At 43.8% G+C, this 20,706-nt stretch overlaps 1 protein-coding gene across 1 annotated transcript in view; it reads left to right on the top strand.

The window, feature by feature from the left end:
- The first annotated feature begins 5,400 nt into the window (after nt 1–5,400).
- Nucleotides 5,401–20,706, top strand: part of ppp2r3a (protein phosphatase 2, regulatory subunit B'', alpha) — a 105,423-nt gene continuing 90,117 nt past the window's right edge. The window contains exon 1 of the mRNA XM_079528908.1: nt 5,401–5,593. The gene's annotated coding sequence lies outside the window, so the exon portion shown is untranslated. The remainder of the gene's footprint in view (nt 5,594–20,706) is intronic.

The raw sequence follows: 20,706 nt of genomic DNA, 5'->3' as shown, positions 1-20,706 counted from the left end.
GTTTAGAGAGAGAGAGAGAGAGAGCAACAATTCAACAAAAAATACTTATAACTCTCACAAATAAATTGCATTAAACAGTGCTGCCAGGCAGGTCTTTGCGCAACCACCCCGTCATTTAGATATATGCTACTTGCATTATGCTACTTTAAATCAAAGTCACAGCACATCGTCCATCAGTGGGTCTTGCTCTCGCTCATCAACATGGTAACCCTACACCCTTAGCCACACAACCACACCAACCCTCTTAAGATTTAGTTTTTCTCTCCCAACCCCTCTCACTGGCCCCATGTCCATCAACAGATCCCTGGAACTATCTACTGACTGTTATTGAATTGACTGAGCAAATAGTCCCATCATCCCGAGTCCACCCCCCCACACACACACACACAGAAGTTCTGAACATGTAAATGTAGGCTAATTGCAGAGGTCTTGCAGAGGTCTTGACATGCATGCATAAAGGGTAAAGAGTTGGGCTCTTGAGACTAGATATTTCTATCACTTTCAATTAGCACAATACGGAAGGGTAGCCTAGATAGAGCTGTACGATTTCATGTACACGGTTTTGTCTCGATGGGATAAGTTTCCATCAGCTTCAATTAACACAACCACATAATAATGTATATGGAGCGCTTAATATTCTCTGTGTACAGTGTACAGTGTAATTGTATGCATGTGGATGGCGTATGTCATTGTGTGTTCACACTTCACACATTTGCTGCTTTGTCTCCTAGTCCTTGTGCTTTTGAGTGTGTGTACACTTTCTAGCTAGTGCTGTGGACAGATATTTTTACTGTGCATGTCACAGACTTGTCACTTTAAATCAACAAAGAACAGAAGAAATGATAGAATGGTGTCTGTGTGGGTTTCAACTATCTGCCATCTGCCTTAAATGTCACATTCATGAACCTATAGATGTGCTGTACTGGAATGCCTGATCTCCATAGAAACAGATCAGTTCACTGACATCATTATGTGATCAGACAACTTATCTACAGTGGCACACTGGTTGGGTGCATGATGTTTGATAATATCCCTGGGCTGGACTGATTCTGGCCACACATTTCTCTGTCTTTGCTCTACTAGACCTGTGCCCGTCGGCAACCGGCCTACTTGGGAACGATGCAGGTTGGGAACCTAGTATGCAATACCCGTTGTCATAGCAACCAATAACCGTTTCAACCGTCTGTCTGTGTCCCATATGGCGATCTCTGTATCTGTCTGTGTCTGAAGGTTGCAAGCTGACTGTGAAGTGACTGTATTTGAATGACTACATCAAACACGAGGTAGACTCAGGCAAATACTGTGGCATGGTCATGCTGGACCTCCAAAAGGCATTTGATACCGTAATCATTCAATCCTACTGGACAAACTGAAGGCAACTGTTTTTTTTATATAGTACATCATTAGGTTGGATGAGGTCCTACCTTGAGGGAAGAGAAAAAATGGTTGACATAAACGGAACCATGTCCTCCCCTCCCAGTGAACTGTGGGGTTCCCCAAGGAAGTTACTGTTCCTTCCTACTATACATTAACAACATGAGTGCCGCCTGTAATTGCAAATTGTTCCTGTTCGCCGACGACTCAGCACTCCTGAGATCGGGAGAAGACAACACGCAGGTTGAGGAGGCTCTCAGTACAGAACTCATCAAAATCCCAACTTGGCTTAAAGGACAACTTTCGTTTTTTTCAACCAAGGTTCATGTCTTAGGTTGTTATTAGAGAAAGTAAAAGATGAGCTTTAATCTTTCTTCATTTGCTGCTTTCTTTCGATTTAGGGATTTTAGCGGTTTTTGACAGGGGGGCGGGGGCATTCGAGCATGGGGCTAAATATGTATTTCTTTACAAAATATTATGGCGATTTCTTTTTTTATTATTTACTATAGTCCTAATATACCCCAGGAAATTACATCTGGCCACGGAAGATCACAGGATCTACTTAATGTGAAGGTAGCCTATTGGGGGGAAGCCACACTGTGTGTCATAGGCTCAATATGTCAGTTTGACACATTCAGTAGATCTCGTGATCTTTTGTGGCCAGATGTAATTTATTGGGGTTTAGTAGGACTAGAGTAAATAATAAAAAAATAAATCGCTATAAAATTTTGTAAAGAAATACATATTTAGCCCCATGCTCGAATGCCCCCGCCCCCCTGTCAAAAACCGCTAAAATCCCTGAAACGAAAGAAAGCAGCAAATAAAAAAAGATTAACACTCATCTTTTACTTTCTCTAATAACAACCTAAAACATGAACCTTGGTTGAAAAAAACTAAAGTTGTCCTTTAAGGATAACAAACTCTCATTGCATCTTAGTAAAACGGAATCCATTATGTTTGGGTCCAACCATTCCCTAAATGTACATGATTTTAAGGTCTGAGTTGACACCATAGTAATCTCTAGCAAAGAAGAGGTTAGGTTGTATCATTGACAATAAACGGACAGGTGAAAGCATGGCAACAAGGGAGATCAAAAGAGTAAATCAAAGGACAAGATTATTTTGCAGAATTTCCTCTTTTGTTAACAAAATGGCTCTCAGGACTTTAGCTGGAGCCCTCATACTGCCCATTTTTTACTATGGTTGTACGTGCTGGTTCTGTAACATTCCCAATGGCACAGAAATCTAAGCTCCAAACCTCACAAAACTAACTAATTCGACTTCTTCTAGGCCTGGGACCAATGACCCACCTATATGCAGAGCATCTGGATAGCATTGGTTGGCTCCGGGTAGAAGACAGAGAACAATTGAAAATGGGTCTGACATTCAAAATTGTACATGCAATGCCCTCTGCCCTCCATGCCCTCAGTGCCCACTTAATTGACTAATTACCTAAAAAAAAGGTGAGCAACACCCACAGCCACAATACTAGAGGGAGCGTGAACAATGATCTGGTGCCACCCAGACAACAAATATGGGTAAATTCACCTTCCGCAGCACTGCTATTCAGGTGTGGAATGCCCTGCCCCCTTCCCTTAAAACAAACAAATCACTGGCTTCCTTTAAAACAGGCCTAAAAATTCACCTGTCAGCAGGTGGTGATCGCCCCCACCTTTCATCTTTATCCCTCCGACCTAATTCGCCCCAACCTGTACACAAATTCCATGGTTTTGAGATGTTTCAATCGTTGCTGTTTTAGATTATTGTTCATGACATGACATACTGTGTGACTGAGTGCATGGGACCGGAATGGAAACAAGACTGCAAGGTCTTTCTTCGGTGTAATCCTTTTGGACAAAAAATTAAAAAAGCCTTACTGGCTAAGTAATGAAATGGCAGTTGTGGCTGAGGCAGAGGGCCAGAGGCTGGGAATTCTACAGGTGAGAGGACTTATAGGCTCATTAGGTCCACTGGCAGAGCCTGACCAGAGCCTTTTGGCGGTCATGGACAACCGTATATCCGACCGACTCACTGCACTCGGGCACTGCACTCCCTTTGGTGGTATAGAACGCGTGTGTCAAATTTGAAGTCGATGGGGCGAATGGTGCTCGAGTTACGTGGATTACAGGTGCGTACACACACGTACATATACACACACAAATGTATACAGAGACGGGTGCATTTATTGTAAGATGCTCTATCCTCTCTTTATATTTAGTTTTAGTCTTAGTCTTTTGAATAAGTCTTTATTTGTTTAGTCTTAGTCTAGTCGACTAAATATCAAAAACCTTAGTCTTTTAGACTAAGGTAATTAATATTAATAATATTTTTTTGGTACTTTTTGCCTTTATTGACAGATTAACAGTAGTTTGACAGGAACGGGGGAGAGAGATGGGGCACACTGTCAGGCATTATCAGCCTAGGTGCCTGGACCGCTCGGCCAGCCCAGGGCTAGTATTATAGTCTTAGTCAACAAAACTAACACTCTCTATGTCATCTCTAAATGAAAGCAAAAAAAACTGCCTAGAAAATTTAAATAATGTGAAAAGCAAATAATAAAAAAAACGCAAATGTATAGGCCTATGTAAGATAAGACACCATGAGGGCGAGAAGCGACCTCGGGCGATCAAGATATGGAATGTCAGAACAGGTCAGGTTCTGGAGATCTAAGGGTGGCAGGCAGCAGGGGCAGTGTATTGAATGTACAGGGTTTGATGAGGGCCCAGGTAGAGCCGGGTCTTAATTTTCAGAACTCTAGTTCTGGTCAGACGACGGCGCCGCTCGTCGGCAGTCTCCTCGGTGAGAGTGTGGAGGTCTGCGGCTGTTACGAAGGCTCTCCACGTTGGGACCGACCTCGAGATTACATTACCTGAATACCCATACATGGGCAGATCGACACTGACATCATAATTTGGATCATCAGGTGTAAATAACGAGACACTCTGACAGTATCTGGATCTCCTTATATGGGGATAATGACACATCACTCTGACAGCAGACTGAACAGCATAAAAGAAAGCCGTTTCAACCCTCATATGCCAACCAACGCACACAGTATCTCCAACGATCTCAAATACTCAGAATCTACAGGACCCAAGCAAGACACAGGATACAGGATACAGCACATAGGACACAGGACTCAAGACACCAGGGGCTGATGTCACGTGATGTCACGATGACCTAGGGGCTTGCCTGGGGTGAGTGACGGGGAGAGTGACGGGGATTGTGGGTTAGGTGACAAAAAAAACGCAAACTTTCATAGTTAACTGCGACAACAAGCACAGGCCAGACTCAGAGACTCAGACTGTGAAAGGCTCAAAATCAAATGTCTTTCACTCATTAAAAGACAGGCTGTCCTGTACATAATTGTTTGTAGTGTATATGGCCTATAGGTGGGGCTGGGCTGATTGTGTCATTTAAAGAGTGAGTGAAATATTTATTATATAATAGTTATTTAATAACGTTATAACATGTGCGATGCGTAATAGGCATATGAATTCTGATGTTATCTGACTGCAGCCAGGCCCAGGCCTACCTAGAATGAAACGAGTATGAGACTGTCACTCGAAAGTCGAAACTTGCTCCCGCCCCGGTCTGTGGATGGGAACTCCCTCTATTTCCCCCATTCCTAGCGGTACTGATTGACTCTGTTACGTCGAGATTGGTGACCTATCAAATTCCGTGACCCCAGAGCGTCACTGTTTCAATATTTTTGATTCGATGTTGACGTCAACGAGCCACGTCTGTTAACCAGGTCCGACCAACCCCAGACATTGGCTTTGCTGTGTGCACAAAGGTGGGGGTTGTACAGTATGGCCAGTAGGTCACGTGAAGGGGGATTTCGGTTCATGTTTTTTAATTAATTTACGGCTGTCCAAGACTGTATATCTCGTTGTTTTTGGTCGAAATTGGAAAAACAGCGACCTCTGGAGTCCCATAAATCGACAGGTCACCAATATCGGTGGAGCACCGTTCAACGGGCTGTCAACCCCGACAGTCGACCACCCCACCTCCACACACACACACACACACACAGCCAAGCCTGCACCGGAGACGGTGCTCCTTTATTATACAGCGAACGTTCGCTGCCGACTGTGCCGAGAGGAGAAGCCCAATAGAGGCTGCTCTACAATCTGCTGTACCGAAAAGCGGCTATTTCTCAGCTGATGTCTGCAGGGGAGTGCACGTCGTGACTGACTTTGGGAGCCGCTGAGAAAAAGGTAATGATGAGTGCGTTTGATTTTCGCTGTTGGAAACTTTGCCCTGTTTGTTTACCGACCTGGCCGCGTTTTACCCCTGAGGACTGAGGAGGACTATGGAGTTTTACACACACACATTAAGCCCAGTTTTAATTAACTCTAGGTATATCTATTGTTTGATAAACAAGTTCGTGTTTGTTAAACCGCTTTACTGTTTATGTTATCTTGACAGTTTAAAGCGTATAGACTTCAGATCATCTGCCGGATCTTAATTTACACTGGAGAGGATTCGCCTCCTGCTGTGGTTTAAAGGGAAGTTTGTTTGTAGATCGGACGCACTGGTTGTAGCGGATCATTGGGCGGCCAATCTGAGGGCTTGGCCTGGAATGGGCTGGACTGGACTGGAGTGGACTGCAGTCTGCACAGCACACCACACACAGGCTACCAACCTGCATGAAATGTCAGAAAAGGCTGCTGTCATTTAAAAGTGTGTGTGTGTGTGTGTGTGTGTGTGTGTGTGTGTGTGTGTGTGTGTGTGTGTGTGTGTGTGTGTGTGTGTGTGTGTGAGATATAATATATTACTGACGTCGGCAGCGTTGGAAAGCGTCTGTGGCCGAAAATGACGTGTGTGTCGGAAGTTCGGAACCCCACTTATTGTGACTGTGAGTTTATCTGTGCTGTGCATTGATTGCTCTGCCTGCCTGCCTGTTGTTTTGCGGTGCGTGCGTGTGGTGATATCCTGTCAGATCCTGTGAGGCGGGGGTCAGTCACAGGGTCTCCCCTCTGGAATTCTCCTAGAATAGAACACACACACACACAGGGTTAGGCCCTCAAAATGGACAAAATGACAGTCATTACCTTTGTTTAATAAAATACTTGTAAAGCAGGCTAAAGCTAATTTCATATCCATTATAGTTTAAATGTCTTGTTTTCCAGGATCTGTATATACATTTCTTGTTTTTGGGTGTTGACATTGGGATTTTCAATCTTGAAAGTAAAATTGAGCTCCACTCCATGCATGATCTATTCTAGTCCCTTCGTTTTGATCTTCTCTACTATTTCATCGTTCCATTTCCATTTCACTCATCTAATGTCTATTCTATTATCATTAGTATTAGATGTTGATCTTCATCTAATGTCTATTCTATTATCATTAGTATTAGATGTTGATCTTCATCTAATGTCTATTCTATTATCATTAGTATTAGATGTTGATCTGCCAATCTGTAGGAGGCCGATGTTGCAGCACATCTCTGGGTCAAACTCCCGATTCCAGCCTGAACAAACTCAAAGATAATTGTAGCTCATCTCGTTTCAATTTATTTATAAATCGGCTAACTGAGTTAGGCTATGTCTATTCACTCCAGAGGAGAAAACTCACCCGCCCCACAGTTGTGTGTGTGTGTGTGTGTGTGTGTGTGTGTGTGTGTGTGTGTGTGTGTGTGTGTGTGTGTGTGTGTGTGTGTGTGTGTGTGTGTGTGTGTGTGTGTGTGTGTGTGTGTGTGTGTGTGTGTGTGGTGTATAGTTAGTGTCAGAACGCCACCCCTGAAGCTGTTGGGTCAGTGTTTTTCTTCAGCAGGACAGACATTTGAGGTCATGGTGTGGGATTGAACCTAGGACCTTTTGGCTGAGGGACAAACTGTCTGACAACTGAACTAGGTCACCCTCTTCCCTGTATCCCTTTGACAGAAAATGTGGCAGCGAGAGGATATGACTTTGAACGAAGAAGGCTGTGAGCTGGAATAGAACCTATAATATTGTGAGTGCATTGTATACTTAAAATGCCCCTGTAGCTCTTCCTCTTTCCTGATGGGTTCCGGATGCTCTCTGGTTGTAAAGTGTGTGTGTGTGTGTGTGTGTGTGTGTGTGCGTGACGTGTGCGTGCGCGTCTCAGAGAGTGGAGAGAGAGATCCTGCAAAGCCGTAACTCGAGCCTGGCTGGACACAGTGACGCTTGGACAGCCACAAAGACCACTCTGGCTGAGCTGTGGGGAATGTGGACATGTGTGTGTGTGTGTGTGTGTGTGTGTGTGTGTTTCATGCATCTGTGTGTTCATAATTAATCACACACACATTCTCAATCGCTCATACACTCGCAGACGGACAGATACACACAGACACGCATTGTGCTCATTTTAATTGCATGTGTACTTGTTTTTATTCTGCCAATGTTGCAAAACAAGACAGTAGACTATATCATCAAAGTTCAAAGTGGGCGTGACCCACAGCAACTGAAGGATTAGTTACTCTTATATGAAGAGACAGTGGTAGACTCGGTGATATCTTTCTTTCTCTAGGGTGACGTGTGTGAGAGAGACAGTGGTGTTGTGTACTGTTGTCTTTAAGTTATTATAGAGCTGTTATTCATGCGTGATTGTAGGGCTGTGCAATTAACCGAAAACATATGGAAACCTATATTCAGAACCTCTATACCGAGTACCAACATAGCTCATGATTGATTCATGGAGAAGCATCGTTTTTGAGATTTGTGAATAGTAAAAAAAAAAAAAAAAAGTATTGATTGTCTTTTTATAATCAACTAAATCGATTAGGCTGATTAACAGCTTAAACTGCTGTATTATACAGTAATTTGTTGTACAGCAATACAATGGTGGTGCACAAAAATGTTAATGAAAATAGCAGATCTACAAGCTCACAATGCCAGATCTGGTATTTTCACTATTTAAAATAAATAATCATCCATTAATTTAATTGTAATCGAGGAAAAAGTTTGTACAAATTCTTATATTGATTTGAAGTCATGTCGTCCAGCCCTACGTGATTATATGACAGCAGTGTAATGAATCACATCCATGGTTTTATTCTTTCCCTGGCAACTTCATCCTGACATTGACTCATTTTCCTGTCTTCCGACTCCACCTCCATCATCTCCACACTGTCGAGGAGGGAATCTCCAATTCTAGATAAAGAGAGGCTGAATTCAAAATGTTTCTCACGTGTGTGTGTGTGTGTGTGTGTGTGTGTGTGTGTGTGTGTGTGTGTGTGTGTGTGTGTGTGTGTGTGTGTGTGTGTGTGTGTGTGTGTGTGTGTGTGTGTGTGTGTGTGTGTGTGTGTGTGTGTGTGTGTGTGTGTGGTGGAAATATATTTTGAGAGAGCTGGTTTGTCATAGTCGCTCACAGACGTGTGTCTTTTCACAGATGCTTGTTGTTCCTGTGTGTGTGTGTGTGAAATGTTTAATTTGGGTTTGACCCATTTCTCTTGGAGGTGAGGAAGAACAGTGAGTGCCTAGCACTCCCTGTTCTTCCTGTTGATATATTAGTAGGATATCTTTGCAATATCGTGTAATAACTAGAAAAGTGTGCTCCACGAGAGCAGATCCTCGCCAAGCCAGGTTGCCTACCCAGGGTTGTGTTGTTATAGCACCACTATGATTTGAAAAATCATCACTTGGCCTAGCACGACCGTGCGTGCCAAGTGTCACGGTAATCGGACAATGTGTTCATGATTTGTGGAATTTTGTGTAAATTGGGCTATGGCCGACATACTCTATAAAAATGGAGAGTAAACAATGAAATGTCAAGACATTATAGCAGGTGTGGTTTGGAGGCCAAGCAAGATGTAGATTGAAGTCAGAACTAAAGAGTGCACACACCCTGCTACAGGTTTATTCAGGACAACTCCCTGATGCTGTTGTGTGCTGCTGACAGATGTGTGTGCGTGCAACATGCGTGCGTGCGTGCGTGCGCGCGCGCGTGTGTTTGAAGAATGACATTGATTCATTGTTATCCTAATACCGAACCAACAATGTCATCTGAATATATTTGAGCTATATTCTTGCGTGTGTGACAGAAGAATGTAGGAAAAATTAATCACTGTTTGGTGAAATAATGTGTACTTATGGGTCACCTCATGTCCATGACCCCAGTTTCTTTTTGTTTGTACTTGCCTATGCTTTTATTTGTGTTTCTTATTTGCATATCACATATCACAAAGAAAAGCACTTTATTGCGAACAAAGGTCAGGAAGAATTTCTGTTGGTTGGTTGGTCGGGGTGAGAGCACGTGACATCATCAAGGATGGAGCACGTGACATCATCAGGGATGGAGATGTCATCAATATTAAGCCCATATATGGAGATCTCTGATGTCATCAATATTGGCCAGCAACTCTACATCTGACCTCAAGCCTTTAGAACTCCATATATGGAGCTGACCTGTTCTGACATAACATATGTTGATCCTTCCCCATCCATCCTTCCTCTTCGATGTCTCCCTCTTGACTGATGCCTGTCCATTTAAACTCTAGACGCGCCTTCCCCAAAGTTATTAGTGCAGCCACGTGTAACCCAGGTTTATAATTGTCTGTATTGTCTGTATTTGCATCCCTGTTTTGTATGGTCACGGTGCCATCTGCATCAGGTCACAGCTCATCACACCGATCACTCACTCACTCACTCAGTCACACCAGTTTGAAATCAGCAATCACCACCACACCCTAGTATAAAGCACAGCACTTTTGTCTCAGTCAGAGAGGTGCACATCACTGGCTGTGGCAGGTCTGTATCCCCTCTACAAACATTTTACTATTTACCAATCTTTATTACCAAACTCCATATTAACACTGATCAACATTGGTTTTAGACCTCAATACACACTGGTGAACCGATGAGCTGGATGCACCTGCACTGAATTTAATTGACTGAATTGGTGAGTTTATTGTTTGTTTGAAATGTTTGAATTGTTTTGTTTGGTTATTTTCATTTGATGTTTTTGATGAACTATTTGATTTGACATTTGTAAATGTTTGATTTGTATGCTACTTTGATTATTATTTTTACAAGATATTTAATATGGCCTTTTTGTATTCAGGCCAGGTTTTTCCCCTTACTCCATGAAACCATGAATGATGATGATGAAGACGAATACAATGGCGAGCTAAGTCCAAGAACCTGAAACGCACTCAAACACACACTTCCCCCCCCCATAACTACTCCATACACTCAAAACACTGCCTCACACATTACCCCTCTGACCTTGACTTTGAACAATTGAAGCTGAACAATTGACTCTGACCTCGACCTGAATTTACTTTGTTTATCTGATTGATTGTTGTTGTTTGTTTTACTTTTGTTTTTCAATAATAATATCATATTAAGCATAATTTTCAGTCTCCTGGGTTCTTTATGATTTCAATGCAAATTCCTTCTACCACTACACCTACTTCTGACAGCAGTACTGGTCCCAACCATATTCTTATTTCACGAAGTATATGCTACATAATTGTGGCGAGCCAGCCAGGAGAAGGTTTTTGATTTTCATAACGTTTAAAGGTTTACTCAAGTTAAGGTTTAAAGATGGAGGTATTTGAAAGTATCAATATCAAAATTCCAAATGCAGTGTTGGTAAATGGAGTGGTGGAGACAGAGGATTATGAGGAGGTTATGGATTTTCTGAAGCAATATGGTGCAATCGACAGGGCTGAAATAATCAAGGACACTGAATCACAATTTAATCACTATCTGGTTGTTGAATTTGCCTCAGGATCTGCTATGCTATCCCTAGAGCCGCTATTGCCACATTCTCATGTTACGGATGACAAAGAAAATGCGTTCATCATTCAAAACCTGTCTGATTTGTACACAAAGGGTGTAGGCAGTACAAAGACCAAATCCTACTTAGATGATTTAAAAACATTGTCTCAAGCAAGTGGAAAGGACTACAATGAAGTTCTCAAGGACATGATGTCTCAAATTGGTGAAACCATTGCTAGTCGCAAGTCACCTGAGGAACCAGCAGAGCAGCTGAAAACTTCACCCCAAACACCTTACAAACCCACCTCAATGGGTACAGCTCAACCAAGTCCTTCTATAGCTCCTGATTTGAACCCTCCTGGAATCCAGCCGTATGTTGTGGAGCATATAGTCAAGAGTGAGGAAAATGCTCACAATGTTTCCTTTCAACGACTGAGAGTCTTTTCCGGCAAGGTACCAAGACCCTCTCATGAAGTTGACTATGATGCTTGGCGCTTCAGTGTTGATTTACTCATGAAAGATCCTGCTGTGTCTGATCTTCTGAGATCCAGAAAGATCCTTGAAAGCATTCTACCTCCAGCTGCAGATATGGTGAAGCACTTGAGTCCAGACACTTTGCCTGTTGTTTATCTGCAACTGCTTGATTCAGCTTTTGGCACAGTCCAAGATGGCGACGAACTGTATGCCAAATTCATGGATACTGTTCAAGATGCTGCGGAGAAACCCTCTTCTTACCTGCAACGTCTTCATGTAGCGTTGAATCTCACTGTCAAGCGAGGTGGCATTCCTGTCACAGAAGTAGATAAACACCTTCTGAACCAATTCTGTAGAGGGTGCTGGGATAATTCTCTTCTTTCAGAGCTTCAACTGAAACACAAGAAAGCAAATCCCCCATCCTTTGCTGAGCTACTCTTGCTTTTGCGCACAGAAGAAGATCGTGAAGCAGCAAAATCTATGCGCATGAAACGGCATCTGGGTACTGGGAAACAGAAAGTGGCATCTAACTGGCAGGTTGCCCATAGCGACAAGGATGACAGTGATGAGGAGGAGAAAGGAATGAGTGCTACACTGAAAGCCCTCACAAAGCAAATGGCAGAAATTCAAACCCAGTTAGCAACGCTAACAGCTAACCAACAGAGAGCTAAAGGCTCCTTCTCTCAAACGCCAGCTAGTACCAGTAAGCCTCACAGCAAGAAATCTCATACGACTGGTAAACAGCCTGTGCAATACTCGCAGTCCAAATCACCAAATCTCAGACCAAAACCCGGATACTGTTTCCGGTGTGGAGAGGATGGTCACATCAGACCACAGTGTGACAATGACCCAAACCCTGAACTAGTGGCGGAGAAAAGGAAGCAATTCAATTCCAAGTGTCAGAAATGGGAGAAACAACACCCCGGTGACCAGTTAAACTAAAGACAGTTCCTGTTGTAGGACGAACGGGGACTGTAACGGCTCAATGTCCTAAGCCTAAACGCAAACTGTGTGCTAAACTCAACATGTCAAGTGCAAAGAACTCAGTCACTAAGCTTCCAAAAGGATTAGTTGGTTCCAGATGCACAGCAGTAGTCAACATTGCTGGTATTGATTTCAATTGTCTTATGGATACTGGTTCTCAAGTAACCACAGTTCCACTGTCCTTTTACAAGCAGAACCTGGCTGAGCAACCCCTCAAACCTATCTGTGATCTATTGGAGGTTGAGGGTGCAGCAGGACAGTCTGTTCCATACTTGGGATATATAGAAATGGTGGTTCGTTTCCCAAAAGACTTTGTGGGAACAGACATTGATGTACCAACTCTTGCACTTGTAGTTCCAGAGGTACGCCCAACGCCATCTCCAGTTCTCATAGGAACCAATACACTTGACATACTCTATGAGAAATACTTTGGTGGCAAGACACCACATCATCAACCCAGTCAGTATGGTTACCGAGTAGTACTCAAAACACTTGAGTTACGACGGCAACAACAGAACCAAGATGGAAGTGTTGGAGTTGTGAGAATGCTCAGTAAGACACCTACTGTCATTCCTGCATGCCACAGTGTCATTCTTGAAGGCTCCGCTAAGGTCCATAGTCCATCTGCAGATTGCTGGGTGATTGTAGAGCATCCCACCCAGTCATACTTACCTGGTGGCCTATGTGTCAAGAGTTGTCTCAGCACTCTTCCTTCAAATGCACCTTACAAAGTTCCTGTAATGGTCACAAATGAAACTGATCAAGACATTTCCATTCCCCCGCTCTGTGTCATCGCAGAACTTGGTGCTTTTCATTGCATTCTTTCACAACACAATGTGACAACTTCCCCAGTCTCAGACCCGCAGAAGCTGAACATCAACTTTGCTGATTCTCCACTGTCTGCAGAGTGGAAAGAGCATATCACCAACAAGCTCAGTGCAATGCCAGAGGTCTTTGCTCTTCATGATTTAGACTTTGGGTGCACAGACAAGGTGAAGCATCGCATTAAACTCCATGATGAAACTCCCTTTAAACATCGTGCCAGGCCTATTCATCCCCAAGATATCGAGGCAGTACGCAAACATCTTAATGACTTGCTGGAGGCCGGTGTTATCAGAGAGTCTGAATCACCATTTTCTTCACCCATTGTGGTTGTGCGGAAGAAAAACAACGATGTACGTTTGTGCATAGACTATAGAAAACTCAATCTTCAAACAGTGAAGGATGCCTATGCACTACCTAATCTCGAAGAGACATTTTCAGCACTAACAGGCTCCAAATGGTTTTCAGTGCTGGATTTGAAATCTGGATACTACCAGATCGCAATGGATGACGCTGACAAGGATAAAACCGCCTTTGTCACACCCCTTGGATTCTGGGAGTTTAACCGAATGCCACAGGGAGTGACCAATGCACCCAGCACATTCCAAAGGTTGATGGAAAAATGCATGGGAGACCTAAATCTGAGGGAAGTCCTTGTATTCTTGGATGACCTTATCATCTATTCCGACACTCTGGAAGAACACGAAATTCGACTGACGAGAGTACTCAATCGTTTGAAAGAATATGGGTTAAAACTGTCCCCGGAGAAGTGCAAATTCTTCCAAACCTCAGTTCGATACTTGGGACATATTGTATCAGAAGATGGAGTGGAAACGGACCCAGAAAAAGTGAATGCCTTAAAATCCTGGCCAATTCCTAAAACCCTGAAAGAGTTGAGATCCTTCTTAGGGTTCTCGGGCTACTATCGTCGCTTCATAAAGGGGTACGCTGACATAGTAAAGCCACTCAATGAACTCACTCGAGGATATCCACCCTCACGCAAAACTACAAAGGGCAAGGGAACCAGTGATCACTATCACAATCCACACCAGCCTTTTGGAGATCGATGGACACCCACCTGTCAAGACGCATTCGAGAGACTCATAGAAACACTTACCACTGCCCCTGTTCTTGGTTTTGCAGACCCCAAGAAGCCATACATCTTGCATACTGATGCCAGTACCACTGGGCTTGGAGCCGCATTATATCAGGAACAGGATGGGAAACTGAGAGCTATTGCGTTTGCCAGTCGGGGTCTGTCAAGTAGTGAATCCAGATATCCAGCTCATAAATTAGAGTTTCTTGCACTCAAATGGAGTGTGACCGAGAAGCTCCATGATTACTTGTATGGGTGTCATTTTACTGTAGTCACAGACAGTAATCCCCTTACCTACATACTTACCTCTGCAAAGTTAGATGCAACCAGTTACAGATGGTTGGCTGCTTTGTCTACATTCTCTTTCAAGCTTCAGTACCGGGCTGGCAAACAAAATCTTGATGCCGATGGTCTCTCCAGGCGACCACATGAACTGTATCTGGATGAGGGCCAGTCTGAGAAAGAGAAGGATCGCATTAGCCGGTTTACCCAACAACACTTGGCTGATGGCTCCCTTGAAGATGTCTCCTCCGATGTCGTCAATGCCATCTGTCAAAGTAGCTTGGTCAGAACATTGAATGACCCCCATGACTTTACTCTTGTAGAGTCTTTGGCAATTTCTGCTGATGCAATTCCTGACAGTTATGTTGAAGAGGATCAACACGGCTTACCTGTCATTCCTTCTCTATCACATCTTGATCTTAAGGAGAAACAGAGGTCTGATCCTTGCCTTCGTGAAATCATTTTCCAACTGGAAACGGGAGAAAAAGTTCCTCCAGCTGTAAGGAATGAGCTTCCTGACCTTCCACTTCTACTCAGAGAATTGAATAGATTGGAGTTGCAAAATGATATCCTGTACCGAAGGAGACAAGAGAACGAACACATTTCATATCAACTTGTTCTACCAGAAGAGCTGCGTGCAACTGTCTTGCAGAGCTTACATAATGACATGGGTCATATGGGCATAGAGCGTACTGTTGATCTTGTCCGTACAAGGTTCTATTGGCCCAGAATGTCTGCATCTGTAGAGCACAAAATCAAGACATGTGATCGCTGTATACGCAGAAAAGCTCTTCCTGAGAAAGCCGCACCCTTGGTGAACATAAGAGCAACACGCCCTCTTGAATTGGTGTGCATGGATTTCCTTAGCCTTGAGCCAGATTCCAGCAATACAAAGGACATCCTTGTACTAACTGACCATTTCACCAAGTTTGCCCTTGCTATTCCCACTCCCAACCAAAAAGCTAAAACTGTAGCAAAATGCTTGTGGGATAACTTCATCGTCTATTATGGCATACCTGAACGGTTACACACTGACCAAGGACCTGACTTTGAATCAAAGCTAATCAAAGAATTGTGTGAAATTTCAGGCATCCAAAAAAGTCACACAACTCCGTACCATCCACGGGGAAACCCTGTTGAAAGGTTTAACCGGACGTTGCTCAATATGTTGGGAACTCTGGAAAATAAGCAAAAATCAAAATGGCGAGAATATGTGAAGCCCTTAGTTCATGCTTACAATTGCACCCGCAATGAAGTAACCGGGTTCACTCCGTATGAACTTATGTTTGGACGTTCACCACGACTGCCAGTTGATCTAGCTTTCAACTTACCTGTGAGAGGAAATCAGCAGAAATCTCATTCCCAATATGTGCAAAATCTCAAATCCCGATTGGAAGAGAGCTACCAGTTGGCTTCTCGAAATTCCCTCAAAACGGCAGAAAGAAACAAAGCTCGTTTTGACAAACGGATAACTACCTCAGAACTTGAGGTAGGGGACAGAGTCCTAGTCAGACATGTACGAATTCGTGGGAAACATAAACTTGCGGACAAATGGGAAGCAGATATCTATGTTGTGGTCAGTCGTGCAGGAGATCTTCCAGTATACACTGTAAGGCCAGAGAACAAGGATGGGCCGAAACGCACCCTACATAGAGATCTTCTCCTTCCCTGTGGGTTTCTTCCCTTGACATCAGAGGAAGAATGCCCTCAGCCTGTTTCTGTCCGTAGGCCACGAACCCGTCATCACCCAGGTGACAATGGAACTGAACCTGTTGACGCAGATTTTCCAGCAGAGGAGGATTCAGATTATTGGGTCTCACCAAGCCATGTTCAGCCAACAGTTAAGCCCACTGTGGAACACAACTCTAATACTGGAGGCGAGACGGAGGCTCGCACAACTGTTGAGGAGCAATGTTCTGAACACAGTACAATGGAGGACTTACCTGAATCTGCTGAAATGGAGGGCTCACCTGAATCCGCTGAAATGGAGGACTCACCTGAATCTGCTGGAATGGAACACTTACCTGAAACTGTTGAAACACACTTACCTGAACCTGTGGAAATGGAACACTTACCTGAAATAACTGGAAGGACCCACTTACCTGAACCTGTGGAGGAAAACCAACCTATCAATATTGAACCCGATGGAAACTCACTGGATGGAAACTTACCAAATGCAAACTTACCGGAAGGAGAAATATCCGAGGAACCTGAAATGGACAAATCCACTGAACCTACAGTCATTACAACTCAACCTGACGCTGAGAGTTCACTTAGGCGTTCAGATAGAAGCCGACAAGCGCCTAAAAGGTTTCAATATTCTCAGTTGGGCAACCCTTTGATAAATGTTGTTCAATCTTTATTTCAAAGTTTGTCTACAGCATACACTGATGCATTGAGTGATAGGGGTGTGCCTAGTTCCTTCCCCAACCCACAAATCCATGTCGTGTAACATGCAACGGGACGTGCATGGATTTAAGGGGGGAGGATGTAACCCAGGTTTATAATTGAGTACCACAGACGAATAACAGTCTAAGTCCACACTATTGATCCATAATGTATAAATGATAGATAAGGGTTCAGGACAACAAGGCCTTTTCGTGGAGGGGTCAGTCTGAAATTTGGACTTAGACTGTTTTTCGTCTGTGGTACTCAATTGTCTGTATTGTCTGTATTTGCATCCCTGTTTTGTATGGTCACGGTGCCATCTGCATCAGGTCACAGCTCATCACACCGATCACTCACTCACTCACTCAGTCACACCAGTTTGAAATCAGCAATCACCACCACACCCTAGTATAAAGCACAGCACTTTTGTCTCAGTCAGAGAGGTGCACATCACTGGCTGTGGCAGGTCTGTATCCCCTCTACAAACATTTTACTATTTACCAATCTTTATTACCAAACTCCATATTAACACTGATCAACATTGGTTTTAGACCTCAATACACACTGGTGAACCGATGAGCTGGATGCACCTGCACTGAATTTAATTGACTGAATTGGTGAGTTTATTGTTTGTTTGAAATGTTTGAATTGTTTTGTTTGGTTATTTTCATTTGATGTTTTTGATGAACTATTTGATTTGACATTTGTAAATGTTTGATTTGTATGCTACTTTGATTATTATTTTTACAAGATATTTAATATGGCCTTTTTGTATTCAGGCCAGGTTTTTCCCCTTACTCCATGAAACCATGAATGATGATGATGAAGACGAATACAATGGCGAGCTAAGTCCAAGAACCTGAAACGCACTCAAACACACACTTCCCCCCCCCATAACTACTCCATACACTCAAAACACTGCCTCACACATTACCCCTCTGACCTTGACTTTGAACAATTGAAGCTGAACAATTGACTCTGACCTCGACCTGAATTTACTTTGTTTATCTGATTGATTGTTGTTGTTTGTTTTACTTTTGTTTTTCAATAATAATATCATATTAAGCATAATTTTCAGTCTCCTGGGTTCTTTATGATTTCAATGCAAATTCCTTCTACCACTACACCTACTTCTGACAGCAGTACTGGTCCCAACCATATTCTTATTTCACGAAGTATATGCTACACACGCCCGGCAGCCGGTTCTTAACGAGTTCTTAACAGGCCTGAAAATTAAGATCTTACCCCCCATGTCAAAGCGCCAGTGCTCGCCCAGCAGTCTGCTGTCACCCAGGCGGATGTGTGCACGCGACCTCGCCCTCAGGTGTCTTACTGGTACTAGTACAAAACAACGAAATAGGGGGCACCCGCTGGCCTAGTGGTCCAGGCACATGCCACATATAGGCTCTGGCCTGGCAGCGGGTTGCGTGTTCGAGTCCCGTTCATGACGACCATTGCTGCATGTCTCTCCCCTTCTCTCTCTCCCTCTTTCCTGTCCGTCTTCACTGGAACTATCAATAAAGGCAAAACAGCCAAAAACAAATCTAAAATAAAACCCAAAAAACAACGGAATTATACATCTCACGTTTTTGTCTCCTCCAGACAGAGAGAGGTTATTGTCTCCGCAAGGCCGAAAGGCATGGCCGAGACTATGTTTTGCACCGTGTGTCTGTGTGTGTGTGTCCGTGTCTGTGTCTGTGGGTGTCCGTGTGTGTGTCCGTGATCTTCTGTCTCTGTCTGTCTGTGAACAGCTAATCTCTGGCACCGTTTTGCACACACACCTCTGCCAGAACCTCTGCACGTATTTTTCAGATTGGCTCCAAACACATTGTTTGACAGTACTCCTACAGATTTTGTTCAAATATATCTCTATAGTCAAAGAAAGAAAAGCAGGTGCACTTTCTCTGTATACTGCCCTTGGTAAAGACAGTGGGTGCTCGGCTATAAATACAACTTAACTCATAAACCACCATAGTGGAAAAAGCGGCACTCCAAAATAAAAAAGCAACACTGGCTCGTGTGTGTGTGTGTGCGTGCGTGCGTGCGTGCGTGCGTGCGTGCGTGCGTGCGTGCGTGCGTGCGTGCGTGCGTGCGTGCGTGCGTGCGCGCGCGGTCAGGGTGTGTACTGTATGTGTCTGTAAAGGAGCCTGCATAGATCTGGCTATTGCGAGCTGCAGGACTTCTCGCATTAATACATTCATAATTGATTAATGGGGGATTTGCTGTACATCACCTTTTGCATCCACATGTGATCCCCTGCCTGTAGTTATGCAACACACGCACGCACGCATGTGTGTGTGTGTTACTCATCACAGTTATACAAGGCACTATTGTACTTTGCAGCTTTATGGTACTTTCAGTGTCACAGTCATTCATGTTTCCCAGCAGCATGTGTGTGTGGCAATGTGGGTGGCCATCTCACATTGCATGCAAAGCTGCTGACTGCTAAAAATGAAGACGTGACAGGGAAAGTGTGAGTGTGATAGCGAGCAGGGGGCGAGAGAGGGAGTGTGGTGTGGTGGAGGGGGCTGCATCTCAACGAGAGAGAGAGAGAGGTGTGGTGGTCGTGGAGGGGGCTGCATCTCAACTCATCTGAGGTAGCCATTCCCTCTGCTGGCTTCTCTGTCAATCGAACAGTCGAACAGACTTTGTGGGAGTAAAACAAAGAGAGATCACTTCAGGCAGTGTGTGTCTTTTCTCTTTGTTAGGAACCCAGTGAGAAAAGCAGGGTGTGTTACATCATAGACCTAGCTAGCTTTGGGAGATCATCCAGAAGTTGTCAGGTTGAAATGTTTATACATGTTTGTACATAGAGCTGCCGTACTATGCCCAGAGCAAGAGCATATACTGTAACCCTCATGTATGTGTACCAACTTGCTCCAAGACCCACTATTGTAGTAGTGTGTTTGTAAGGTGTCTGAAGTTGAACTACCAACTATCTATCTAGTTAGCAGTTGTCTCGCATGCCCAAAATATCAGAGATCTCTAACTGTCTACCTACTAATACATCTGGTGACATTCAATGTAAACATTTTGGAGATTAAAACTCCCTGCATTGCAGAGTCAATGCAAACTAGAAGAAGTGCCCTTCTGGGCACAGGTCTCCACCAGGAGGATAGGAGTGTGTGTGTGATGTTTGGCAAAATGTTTAGGAGCAATATAAACGTGTGTGTGTGTGTGTGTGTGTGTGAGACGCGGCTTGGCCTGTTGTAGCGCCACCATGAGGCTTATTTGAAAACTGTCAAGTGGCATTTCTTCCAAAGCCTAGTAGGAATATGCATGCACAGTTTCACCACAATCGGACGCTGCGTTGAGTAGTTGTGGCGATTTGTACGAAACGGGCTACTCCTGAAAAGTTTAGAAGCCAATCGTAGCCAATGAGGGTGGATTATGAGAAATCAAACAAACCCGTCTTGATCACATGACTATGAAGAGCATGTGTACCGATTTGCGTGAAATTTGGATAAAATCTGAAGGAGTAATATTAGAAAATGTGTTTTACATATGTCGGCCTCCTGGTGGCGCTATAAAGAGCAGATGTGAAAAATTCCAGGCAAAGGTTTTTCCTTGGCCTCTAGGGAGTTGGCATACAAAGTTA

The sequence above is a fragment of the Electrona antarctica genome (assembly GCF_951216825.1).
Source record: "Electrona antarctica genome assembly, chromosome: 18".
NCBI classification, from domain to species: domain Eukaryota; kingdom Metazoa; phylum Chordata; class Actinopteri; order Myctophiformes; family Myctophidae; genus Electrona; species Electrona antarctica.
Note: the sequence above shows the minus strand (reverse complement) of the source record. Positions and strands in the feature narration are given on the sequence as shown.